This window comes from Rhopalosiphum padi, chromosome 1 (genome assembly GCF_020882245.1).
Source record: "Rhopalosiphum padi isolate XX-2018 chromosome 1, ASM2088224v1, whole genome shotgun sequence".
Lineage (NCBI taxonomy): Eukaryota > Metazoa > Arthropoda > Insecta > Hemiptera > Aphididae > Rhopalosiphum > Rhopalosiphum padi.
Genome location: NC_083597.1, coordinates 19,678,997 through 19,693,333, shown reverse-complemented (window position 1 = coordinate 19,693,333; position 14,337 = coordinate 19,678,997).

Genomic DNA, 14,337 nt, shown 5'->3' with positions numbered 1-14,337 from the left:
GGCGGATTGACGAAGACAAAAAAAATGTACAAAAGTCATAATAACCCAACAAATACGTATAATACGCGTACGATGCTTGCGTGCGATCGACCACGTACGCGGATGCGTGCCAATATTGTATTATTATTATAAATAATAATAATAATAATATTTTAAGTCACGAGATGATGACGCGTGTGTTATAACTCATAAAGTCATAAGGTATGCCCGCACAATTGCCATGAACTGACACCGTGGACGATTCGAATGAAAACGTTCCATTGAACGACGGACGGGGGTTTTTAATTCGAAAACTAATAGGTAGTATTTTAGATAGTAAAAATATTTTTATGAAAAATTGTGTATACAGTATGTATGCGTCAATATTTTAAAAGTATTTCGACTATGAAATCAAAAATATGTGTTATTTTTTATTAATAAAATAAAAATGTTCACATGATTTTGTCACTTTGGCATTTTTTTGACATAAAACAGCTAACATTAAATTAGTATTATAAATAAAATGATATAATAATTCTTCTACTTATAATTTGATAAGATAATATGTTCAAATGTATAGGTATATTCATTAATTAAAAAGGTAGGCTCTGTTATGAATGGTATTGGTATAATATCATTGTACACGAAAGACGATTCTGAGCATAGATGGTCTGTATCACTTAGTGTATTGTGTATTTCATGATATATTTTTAGATTTAGCTATTAAAGTCATTTATTTTACTTTTAGTATTACAGTAAGTTGACAGAAAAATATTTTCCGAAAATATTACATTTATTATATTATTACTTATTAGTATATTATATTATTATAAAATAATATAATATTTATACCATAATATTAAACCGACTTACATAGTAAAAAATGTAACAACATGTTTCTGTAAATAACGTATAACAGTAAAAATAGTTAATAACTGATATCTACTAATATATTAAGAGAAATATAAAATGTTACTGTGAATAATACAAATTATTTATAAAAATATAATATACTTAAAAGTTTTATATATTTATGTTAATATTTTTAAACTATAATAAAATAATTAACATTGTTATTTATCGTTTAAATAAGTGATTTCGTCGAAATTTAAACTTAAAATTCGATAACAAATAGTTGCCTTAAAATATTTTAAAATTTTTTTCGTAACAGGTAATAAAATATAATATTAACTTTTGGTGACGATATCAAGTATCTACGGAAATTCATTTTTGAGTTACACAAAGAAATAAAATCAATTGTGTCAACAATTATTTTGTGTAAAAATTTCTGGTTTTCCTTAATTTTTTTTGTTTTTCGCGATTATAAAAATAAATCATAGGAATTTTTAAATTTAACTTTTTTAAATTACAAATTAAATCCAATTTTATATCCAAAAACCAAAAATAAACCCATTTTTGAAAATCCAAGCAATTTATTGACAACTTGTACTAACTACTAACTACTTGTACTAATCTACAAAAAAAAAACGTTTTGTAAAATCAATACATTTATTGATCTGTTTATTATCTATAACATATTTGAATACTAATAGTAGGTAAAAATGTATTCATTTTTACAAATCAGTTTTTATACAAATAAATATAATAGTTAACCCAAGAGACAAGAAGAATTATATATTATACATGACTATATATAATATATATTATTAGATTAATTTAGAACTGAAACTAATAAATAATAATTCATTACATTATTATTTACTCAATTTATTTTTAATATTTGTAGCCTTTATGATTTACGGGTACTTTCTGCCTTTCTGGTTAATGCCTAAACCTATGACGAGTATTAACTAATAGTTATCTATAAGTAAACAAGTACGTTTGATAGTGCGAATGGTGCGATAACAAAAATCGAACAAATGAGAATTTGTAAATTTATATTATATATTTTATAATTATATACTAAATTTATACTTTTTATACTTATCTAATTACTATACGTATAAATTAGCTTTAGCGTACCTACTACTTTTTTACTATTAAAGACGAAAACGATTATGCCAGCTTTAAATTTTTAAGAAAATCATTGGGTTATCGACTTATCGTAGCAGATTGCAGATACTTACCTTGAACCATATTTTATGCTATTAAACAATATTAAAATTGTGTCACCTATACATTTTAATAGTATTTAAAATTAAATAAAAACATTTATTTTTCAAAATCTTTTAGGTGTGACTGAGAAAACAAATGTGACTGATTAATATTGTTAAATTGCTAAATAAGATGTGTCAAATTTTAAAATTGACTTGACTATTCAATATGACATTCGTTATTATATATAGGAAATCTAAGGTTTTATTTACAATATTTAAAACTCTACCAAGACCGTTCATTGTGTTAAGTGTGTTCGTAAATAATTCTTTTATTGAGGACTATACGAACTCTATCTAATGTAATAACTAATAACTAATAAATCATAATTTTATATTATCAATGAACAATTTATTTAAAATTATTTAGATAATAATATAATATGTTGTTTTTTTAATTGTATATGTACCTAATGTAAACATTTTTATTCATCTTTTATATTTTAAGTACAAAAAAATTCCCAAATAAATAACACAATTAGTACAAAAAAAAAAATGTAAACAATTGGGTTCTGTAATAAGTTATGAAAAAAAAGAACTAAAAATCATTAATGTTAACGATGTATCTTAACTTAGTTGGCCAGGGGGGAGGCTATTGCCACTAATACAAAATATTTTTTAATGTATTCTGGTATTCATTCAAAAGAAATTTCAAAAACAAAATAAAAAAGCGGGCAAATACAGGTAACGATTTATTATATAGTAGGTGTCAAGTTCGAGTGTATTTATTCATTGAGTAAATGGATAAATTCAATTTGAATTCAATGATAAATAATTTAATGTGAAAATAAATTCTGAGCAGATAGTCCATCCGCCAGTGGTCAGCCGGTATTACGATAATTTATTAAATTTTATGATATATTCATATTCCTAATATGGTAATTTATTTTACTATTATTACTTATTAGTTATACCGTTGATTGAATTTATTGTATTATTCATTATGATATAATAGTATTAAATTTATCGTCATTAACTTTTGAGTCAATATTGACTTACCGCGCAGGACGGATTAGTGGTATAAATAGGCAATAGTTTAAAAAAATAATCTAAAATCTAGGTTTATTGAAAATTTAATTGTGTATAATAAAGTATAATTATATATACGTAGAAATCTAAGGAATAACATTTTTAACAATAATAAAATAACTAACATTGTTATTTTCGTTTAAACATCCAATTTTGTAAGAATTTGGACTAATATCTACAAAAATAATTATATTTATTATTTTTAAGATTTTGATTTCAGTTAACTATTAGTAATTATTATAATAAACTGTTAATAGAACTATAACTAATTTTAATTGTTAAGGGTTTTATTCAATTCTTTCATCATTACTCGTGAAATATTTAATTTAGAAACACAATATTTTTAAACAAATTTTATCTAAAATTAATAACAAATAAAATACAAATTTATTTTTTGATTTGTGTTATTAAAAATTGAGTTTGTGTATTAGGGCACGCGAGCATGGCCCTGAAGTGTGACGATCGATCCACCCAGTATATACTTTTTTTAGAGGTGGTATTTTCATAAATAGTTTATTTTATTATCCTTGGACAATGGACATGTTAATAATTTTTGTCATCAGTGTTTCAAACCAATAGTGATTAGGATTACAAACAATTTTCATGCAAAGTAATAATTGGTTTGGTTTTATTAAATATTATAGTGGAAACCCTAGCAATCATAAATTAATTTAAAAATAAAAAAGATCTGTATTATTACTTTAAATCTGTTTAATATGAAGTTAAACAATTTTTAGAATATATTCATAAATAATTTAATATGCTATAGGAAAACAAAGACTAACCAATGCAATATGAACATTTTTGACGTTTCAAACAAAGTTGTATGGTATACTCATGATAGTAACATAATACTTTTCAAATTACTATAATATAATCATCATTCCGTTCCACAATATTAAAAATATGTTTTTATAAAAAAGTTTTTATATATCATATTAATATATTATTGGCAGTTTTATTGTTCAGTATTATAGTATAATAACGTTTAAAATTTTAAGAATATTCAAAAACATTTATGAATATGAAATCTATTAACATTTGTACGCAGACGGATTGCCCATCTCGATCGTATTTGGTTACAAGGCCAAAGTTCACAGCTACTGACTTGCCCGTAAAGTGCATGAAGTTAGTAAACTCAAAGCGAACTTACACCGAGCGTCGTATTTTAAAATTTAAAATGTTTCATTTTTTTACAGATGCAGGATTCAGATAATACAGCTAGTATAATATATATATATATTTATATATAATATATGTTTTGTGATGTCATTGAGTTTTAGTTTCGACACAACTTCTGGATTTCTAATAGGTTTTTAAATTTTTACTATAATCCTATGTTCTATACCTTTTGAATTTAAAAACAATGTCATACTATAATATTTCATTAGCAATATAAGATTAATGATTATACAAATAAAGAAGTTGACGCCACGGTCGGCTGGTGTACAATATAAACATTTACGATTTTCAATTTTTAATATTATGCATATAATATAGTTGTAATACTATTAGCTACCTATAAATACGACAAGACATGTTAATATACACTTATACGTGACCAATCATTACCTATAAATGTATTTTTCAACAGGATATAAATATATACACAAATATATGTATAATATGTATAAAGGTATAGACCTGTATACGTGTTTTTAGAGAGAAAATCGTGTTCAATCGTATTTTAGACAAATCCGCGGTCTGAAGATAATCCTTTTGTGTGTATATCTATGCGTATTTTTTTGTACTACACATTTAAATAGAATAGTTTAGTTAATAGCGGAGTAAAATATAGAACTTTGGTTTCATTTCGATGCATCGAAAATTCTAACATCATATTCAAATGACATAATATAAATTTATTGTCGAATTCGGGTGTTATTAATGAATTATTATATTGTATATTATATGTATATACAGTTTATTTTATAATGCTGTCCTGCTGTTATTTTTTTTAAATATTTCATTTTTATTCAAGAATATAGGTGGTAGGTATATTTAAGTGTATGGAAAAATTAAAAATTAATAAATATTGATTTCCCTTAAATATAATATAGTATATAATATTAATATACTTTAATACTTATATGGCTATTTATCATAAATATTGGTAAAATTATTATTTTCTATGCATTATATCTGAGTCATTGAGCATCGAGGTAATAGTAGGTAATTGTGAACTTACCATCAACATTTATCATCAAGATTTAAAAAATTTAACCTTAAATCGGTGGTCAATATATTATTCACGGTAGACCAAATTACACGTTATCATTTTTCATAGATATTTGTCAAAAAATTGTTCAAATATATCAAAATTATAAGATTAAAATACTCCACTAAATAAGAAGAAAATGCCCATTAAAATTGACTGTTCTAACTAAAATATACAATAATTTATAAAGAAGATCTTATTTATGATTAATTTTTACAATTATTATGCACTGCTGTATACATAGACATATGTCTATGGCTGTATATGAATTCTATCAACCAATAATGTTTTAGAAAAATGTATAAAAGCAAAAGTAAATGTAAGTTCAAATACATTAGACTTAATATTATTTGAAGTAATTTATGGCAAGTAAAATCAAAATATGACCAATACTTAAAAGTTGTTTTAGAATAATAGAAACATTATCTATAAGACTAGCAAGACGAAGCATTTATTCTACAATTATGTAACTGATAATTACTTATGACATGACTGTAATAAAATTGGCTAACTGTTTACCAATCACAAATATAAATGTAATGGGTTTTTACTTATTATTCATTTTAAAATTCTTAAATAATTTTCTACATTTTTTGTTAATATATTTAAATACAACCTTTTACTAGTTCAGAGTTTACTGAGTCACCTTATAAAAATGAACTTATGACTTTATTTATCATCAATAAAACACCACACATTTAATTTAAAAGATCTTTATCATGGAACCAAACACCAGAAAAGAAAGCAAAAATAATAAAAACAACTAGAAAACCTATTAGAAATAATTCAATCTCAGAAAGCACTAAAAATGAGGATGATGATAATTCTTATATTGTAATGGGGGCTAGGTAAAATGGGTCCGTGATAATTTGTTTTTATTTTGAAAGCGGTAGGTACTCGTAAGTTGAGTGCCGGGTATAAAAAGGTAGTTGGGTTCCAGCTATAAAACATTGAGACGCAACTAATAAGTCTAAAATATTAAAAACTTTTAACTTTAATATTTTGTATTAATACAATTTACTTTTGAATAATTCTGTTTTGTGGACAAACTATTACAAGTACAGCCTGAGACACATATTAAACTACAAAGTATAATAAAAAAATAGAAAATTACGCTCGGTAGGGAAACAAATGACAAAATAATCATATACTATTAATATTGTTAAATGTTTATCATTTAAGTTTTTATATAAAACATGATATTTATACGTACTAACATTTTTTTTCCAGGACTCAACTTACCTACTACCAATTTTTTCCAGCACCCAACTTACCAAGATAAGGTCATTTGGGATCCAATTTACCAATCCCGTTGTTATGAAGTTTATTCAAAATCAATGGGTGGATAAAATGTGTGAGTTGCATGAAATGGGTTTATAATTTATTTGTTGGTATCACGGACTATTACAACTTTAAAATCTCACAACTCACTTTAAAATGATAATATCAATAAAAGCATATGACATTTTCTAGATAATATTCTTACCTTTAAATTTTATAATAGGTAAATTTATTCTAATATTAAAGCTAACATCACAAAATGTATTTTGCTGAACATAAATTTGCTATGATCTACATTAGTAAGACAGAGACAACACATGCGGGTATAACGTCCTCTTAAGGCCTAGAAAATTAATCTCTATGATATATTTTGGTAGGTATCTATGTTTAAATGTATTAATAAATAATAATGTATAAATTATTGTTTATTTAATAGTTAATTTCAAGTTATTCTAGTTTTCACTTCACAAGCATTTTCCATATACCAAACGTCATGTATTATTTAATCATTAAATTTTTACTCTGCATTGTTGCCGTGCACGAGATATTTGAAAAGAAGTATCTTTGTATCATATCGTATCTACAAGAAGTATCTATTAAACAAAATTATTTAAATTATTTAATTTGGCTGATTGGCTCCACGCTGAAGATCAACCCAGTCTACGTAAAGGTAAGAGTTTTTTTTCCACGTTGACACATATCCAGGATTAATTGCTTATATTATATTAGTATTATAAGATATTTAACCAGGAGTGTGTTTTCCGGTGAGCTAGGATTCCCAAGTTAGGATTACGTAATAAGTATTCTGATATCTGGTATATCCAAACCTACGTTTCGGTAAGGCCGGTAAAAGGGAAAATCGTACATACTGGTAGCAACTGACTGTTTTAGTAGGTGAACCGAGGCTTACCCTCTAGGAACAGCTACATCTAAAATAATAATTGACACGTTAGAACGTGGGTTCTTTTCATGTTCCGGTTATCCCTGAGTGTGCCTCAGTGATAACGGCTCTCAGTCTGTGTTAAACGAAATGCAACACGCATTAAAACGCTGGGAAGCAGAGGGTTGTACAACTCCGATTCATCATCCGAAGGCCAACCCGGTAGAACGCTGTAAACAAGATTTTATAAAAAGGTTTAATAAGGCCCTTTTTTAAAAAAAAAAAAAAAAGGAAACTGGAAGATGACAAAAGACTGGGTGTTGTCAAAATCTGAACCAGTTTACATCGAAAAAGCACAGAAAGAGAGTATAGTGCGGGAAACACGTATATTGGGGGAAAAGGTAGAGGTAAAACCGAGCTAGAATACCGGAACACCGGTTAAGTTCTAGAAAGGCGCCGTAGTCTACTACAAAGCACACCACCTATCTAAGGCACATAAAAATGTTTATGCTGGGTTTGCGCCAAAATGGTAGGAACTGGTAAAACTAGTGAGGCAGGTCGGAAAAGGAGACTTCCTCGCTGACCATCAACTACCACGGAAAATACATGTATCCTGTCTAAAATCCGCACTCGTATAAGTAAAAAAATGTTCTATACTAACCGTCATTTACAGGTACAACGAGCGGTAAGGATCACCCGGATAAAGTGGCAACGGGTGGCGGACCTTATCATGGAACTTGGATTGGTGTCGGGAGAATCAAACACACCATGGACACTGAACAGCCGCTCAAATTGCTAGGATGTCGACGCATCACCTGTTACAGGACTCGGTAGGAGCGGCTCCGTCCACCAGCTAGGAGCGGCCACAACAGGATACGGACTCAGAAAAGCTTTCCGAGGACGCCTGCAGGCTGACCGCTCCAGGTCTGTCGCTAGAGTAACTACCACTACATGTTATTATATGTTATTTTTTTTCTTTCTGTATTTTTGTTTGGATTACGACAATAAACTGTATCAACGGATAATAATAAACCGCGTGTTGTGTTGTTAAATAGTGACTCAACCTGACCGGCTACCCGCAGAGTGGACATCACACTAGCCACCGTAGCCAGTGTCAATTTGGTTCCCCAACAAAGTTTTGGCTGCACAATTTTGTTTACATTGTGTTTACTGGATCAGTTCTGGAAGTAAGCACATTGACATATATATTTTTGTTACATAATGTCTTGTGTACAATATCATAGCGTATTTACGTACAGCGTGTAAATAATACTACTGTCGTATACTATATAGTATAGGTGATTTTAAACATTATAATGTTATTGTAATTTATATTAAGTATAAGAACCTGGAACACAATATTTTAATACATATCTATATTATAAGAATGATTCATGGTCGTGACCTCGGAGCCGAATATTAAACAGCTGATTATTAATAATATTAATAATACATTATAAATGTAAATACATGTCCAGATTAAAATATTTTTGTACTTATAAAGACTTTTTAATAAATTAATTTCTTGTTAATTGTTCCTAATATTTTAGCAATTCATATATTGCATAACATATTAAAATTTAACAACGATATAAAAATGTTTTTGAATCAATTGCTATTAAAGCGAGACTAATTCCAAATGTGGGTATTCTCAACATTGAAAGAGATGTCAATTTATATTGAAGAATTATAATTTAAATTTGTATTAAAATAAAATTTAAGATGTTAATTAATATAAAAGTAGAAGTATATAATACATAAAAACTATTTATATAATTATATTGATATGTTTCATTCAAAATACTTAAATTCTTCTTAAACATTAATGCGAGTTATGCGACTAACAGAGTAATTAATATTTAATAATCGAGGACCTAGTGTGTTTTTGAATCGAAAAAAAACATAAAATGAATATTTTTTTAATTTCGTATAAACCACGGTTTATAAACGCGTCAATCGACTTCCAACGTAAATAAAAAAAGTGTATACCTATAATTTTAATTTTAATGTATAAATAAAAATGTCTATGTCGAGTTAAGTTAATTAAATAAAGTAGTGTGTATTTAAAACTGAATTGTGATGAGTTAAAACTTAAAATATAGTAGTAGAAACACTACTAGGAGTCCATTATAGATATTTATAATAGTATTATTTTTTTCGATTGATTAAATACGTTTTTTTAAATTTAAAGCCGATTGTGCCCAGTGGTCAGTGCCGTGTTCTATATGACCGATTCCGACATATTTTAGTACAATATGCACATAACGTAAAAAAATAAATTAACGTAAAATAATATGCATAAGTTCCAAATAAAAATATGGCTAAAATGGGAGTAGTATTCGTTAAAGTAACTAAGTTTTACACTTTTATACTGTAAACATATTAATAATATTATTAAGTAAGTTAAATTGTTATGATTGGGATAATAAAAAATAAAAATAAACATTTTAAACGTAGGTAGGTATAGTACCTATTCGAACAAGTCTTAAAATGTATGTTCGCAGAAAAACTAATTTTTTGTCAAGCTTTAATATGTGGACTTAAACTTAAACTTAAAGGTATAAAAACATCCGTGTTTATATGTTGTATTTACCATAGACCTATTAACTTTAATAGCTTTAAGTTAATCGGTCTATGGTATTTACGATGTTTTAGGAATTTAGTTTTCTATAATCTATGTTTAATAGATGAGATAGCGAATTTATAATCTTAGTTGTGGGCATCAAACAATTTTTATGCATTTTGGAGCCGAAAAGAAACGGTTTATTGAACAATTTGTGAGTTTATTAGACAATTTACATTTTTAAAAGTCAAGATTACCGTTGTTAGAAAAAAAACATCACGGAAATATTTTTATTTATTTATAAAAAATAACATTTTTTATTTATGATAAACTAATGTAGCACTTTTAGTTAAAAGCATAAAAAATTAAAATGGTTACATTCAGTATTTATTATGTTGACATATTGTCATCTTCGATTTTAGAAAAGAAACTTTTTATTGCCTCTTACAGTACACGATTTATTTTCAAATAAAGCCCCAAAAATCCCCAAAACCCAGTGGGAAATCAGAAATATTTTTGATTAACATAGTTAATTGTTAATTTTTGTTTGGTTTATTCGTGAAGTATTTACAGTATTTACATTATATCTATAATGTAAATTTTTCTGAAAAATAACAAAAGTTAAAAAAAAATAAGTGAATTTCTATTTTATCCAGAAAAGCAGCCCGGGTTTTTTCGGGCCGGGCTTTTTCGTGCCAACCTGTTAAAATCTGAAATAGCGACGGGATCGGTAAACTACGATTGTTCCGCCTAATGTTTGTCATTGTCATTAAATTTGTCTCTTACTATTTCTTTCAAGAACCTAAATTATTTTGAGTGTATTTTAGTTTATCTACTTTTTAATCTAGGTAGGTATTCCTTCATATAAATTCATTAATTTATAATGAAATAATTTTATAATGAACACTGTATAAAGTTAATTCGTTATTTTTATCAATAGAGCAGTGGCATATTTAGGAAAACATTTCCTATTTTACAAATTACATTTTTATGATTTGTATAAATTTATATAGGTATAGATGTAACAGGAAGATCTGATAAATGAAATAACTTTGTTCATACTTTTTAAATTATTTTTTTATATATAGTTACCTATTTAATTTACAGAAAATAAAATTAAAATAAAAAATGTATACAACTATACAAATCAAATAAATTATACAGAAAACATCTAATTATCAAAGAAAACCAGTAGCACGCTATTCGATATTTTTTCCTGTAGGTACCTACAATGAAAATCTATACGAATAGGTTAATAAGTACCTAACCATGAATCATGATAACGAAAACCTTACGAAATTTGGCCTCATTGTTGGAGAAAAAAATCTTGTATCCAACGTAAAAACATATTTATGTTAAAAAAATTTATATATATATACATTTTTTTTTATTATGCATTTATTTATAAATTATGGTTCATGTTTTCTCGTTTGTAATTAAAACAATAAAGTTTAATTAAAGAAAACAATTTTTAAAACGATACAACAGAAAAAATAAAAATTTATTTCTATCTGCAGAATGACTGATATCAAATGTTACGGGTCCACTATGGGCAGTTAATCCAATACTTAAATATAAAGGGAAAACTATCCCATAAGTATGAATGTGCAACACAATTTTAAGGGACTGTGTTTAGGTGACACTTAAATGACTGTGCACACGGGTGTTAATTTCGAAATTTTTTAAAATTTCATTCAACCTCGGACCTATTGATTTTATATAAACTTTTAATTATGCGCTAATTACAATAAACCGTTGCTACTCGCTTATACATAAATTAATAAGAAGTAACAAAATAAAAAATAATAATATACGAATAAATTGTGTTCGTGGCCCGTGGGTACCTACCACATAATTATAGTATTATCATTATTCATTGTAATAAATCTAAACAATATGATCAGTGATTAGGTACAGTATGAGTATAACTATCTAATAACCTATAAATAATGATAAAATACTGAAGAGTACTACATATATTTACTTGAAGTACATTTCAACACATTTTTTCATATACTATATTATTATTATTATATATATATTATATAGGTATGTATGTCAATTTTAACTTTCAAGGTTAAATCAAATTTATATATAAATATATATATTATATATACTGAACGTTCGACGTTGTATAGTGTCTTGATAAATGATGGTGTATTAAAAATTGCATAATAACATAAATTATATATTTTTTAATAACAAAACAACAGTTTTAGTCAACAATAAAGATAATGAAAATTGTATGCTTTAAAATCACGCCATCATGCCGTACATTTACCTAATTGTAATTTGTAGGCATTATATTTCGATACTATAATGGTGCTCGGTAGCGTGTAAGTAAAAATTTCAATGTTTTTATTTATTTAGTTAACTTATTGCAAGTTAAAAATAATTTAATATCGATAAAAATGAGGAACAAAATAATTTTAGTTTAAACCACGGTATATTATAATATACCGTGGTTTAAACATTTAATATTCACAGGGAATGACAATTGGTTCTTTCTGGTTTTCTCCCATATGTAGTGTACGTATAATAGAGGTACCTATAGGCTATATTATATACTATCGAATAAATGCTTTTTATTCTATATAATATGATAGGAACTGTTGAATTTGGATTTTCGTCTTCACTCAATCGAATCGTTTATTTTGCCACAGTTTACGAGTATGAGCTTTGAGAGAATATTATTAGTAGTTTAATTTATTAATTATTATCACTACTTATATAAAGACCGGTTGAGATTTAAATGTAGTACCTATAAATGGCATCCCACTTAAAGAAGAGTTAAATATGAAATCCAAATTTTTTTCGGTCTACATGTGTAAATTTTATATTTTTGACTGTAAGTTTTTATACAATTTTAATATGCGTACAGCACTGGTTAGATAAATCAGGTTAATTATGTTTACGTATAGTTAGGTTAGGTAAATGTGTGCAGAAGCCATATTTGATTTAGAAAATGATTCTTTCCTTTAATTTTCTACCTATACAAATTAAAGAGTATTTAAAGAACATTAAATACGTTGACACTGTTTCGTATAGACACTTATTTATCAGTTACCATAGTGATATAAAAGATGACTCATTGAGAATGTTTCTTTCAGTTTTTAACAGAATACTATCGGTTCATTGGTTTACATATCCGTCAAGGCTTCAACAATATCTGTATAAGAGTAATTTGCAGTTAAACTTGAGCTCAAACAAAGCTAATAATAGATCGTTATGGTTGCAAGGTTTTAAGAGGACGCTATATCCATATATTTGTTGTTTCTCTCTTAACGAACGTAAAACATGCGTCAAATTTGAATTTGCAACAATAAATTTTGTGTTATTATAGCTTAAATTATCGTGATCATTAAGTCAGATTTTAATTTCTAAATGAGATATGAGTACCTATTTTTAATTTGTGATTTTTTACTTTTAGTAAGTTTATCATTGTTCTATGGTTTATCCCTCCTAAAGATATAATTAGCCATTATTAGATTGTTATAAAGTGTTACCAATAGAACACTGCTAATATTTTTATGCTCATGAAGTTAAGTTTAGATGTATATGAATTTAAAACTAGTACTATCATCGCGCTTTTTTCCACGTCATTTACCATTATAAAAGCTTTACAAATTACAATTATATCCTGTAGGCTGTAAGTTTTTATAGTTAAATATTCTACAAGTTCTAAACACGGTTATAGCATTTCGGGTAACTATACGAAAAAATGTTTTATACTCACTTGCTAGTAGTTAGTGTGGCTATTTATGCTGGATTTTTTGGGGTGTGTTACTGGATATAGGAACTCATGTGTAGAGTGTAATCGTATTTTAAAAACGTTCTTGTGTTGACAACACAAGTTTTAATTAATTTTAAAGTTTTGATCGTTTACATAATAATGTCTCCAAATTTAACTTGAGTAAAATGGTTTTAATATTTTTATTTTTTTGGTTGATAAATATGTATCTGCAATTTGTTAATCATTAGCAAAGTAAATAGTAAAAGCAAACGAATACGCATCACAGAATATCCAGATGGCTCACTTAATGAGAACTCGAAAATCGGTAAAATGTTCGGTTTATCAGTGAAGCCAGAAAAATGAATTTCTTACTATTATACAATTTATTTATTTTAGACTGTTAATATTATTATACGATAAAATTATGTACGATAGTTATTGTATCAATGTTGTATAGTATTATTATCTTTGTACAGGCTACACTGATAGACCAACAGGTATAGCAAATCTATTCTCCATAAGGACCCACGCAACACTAGA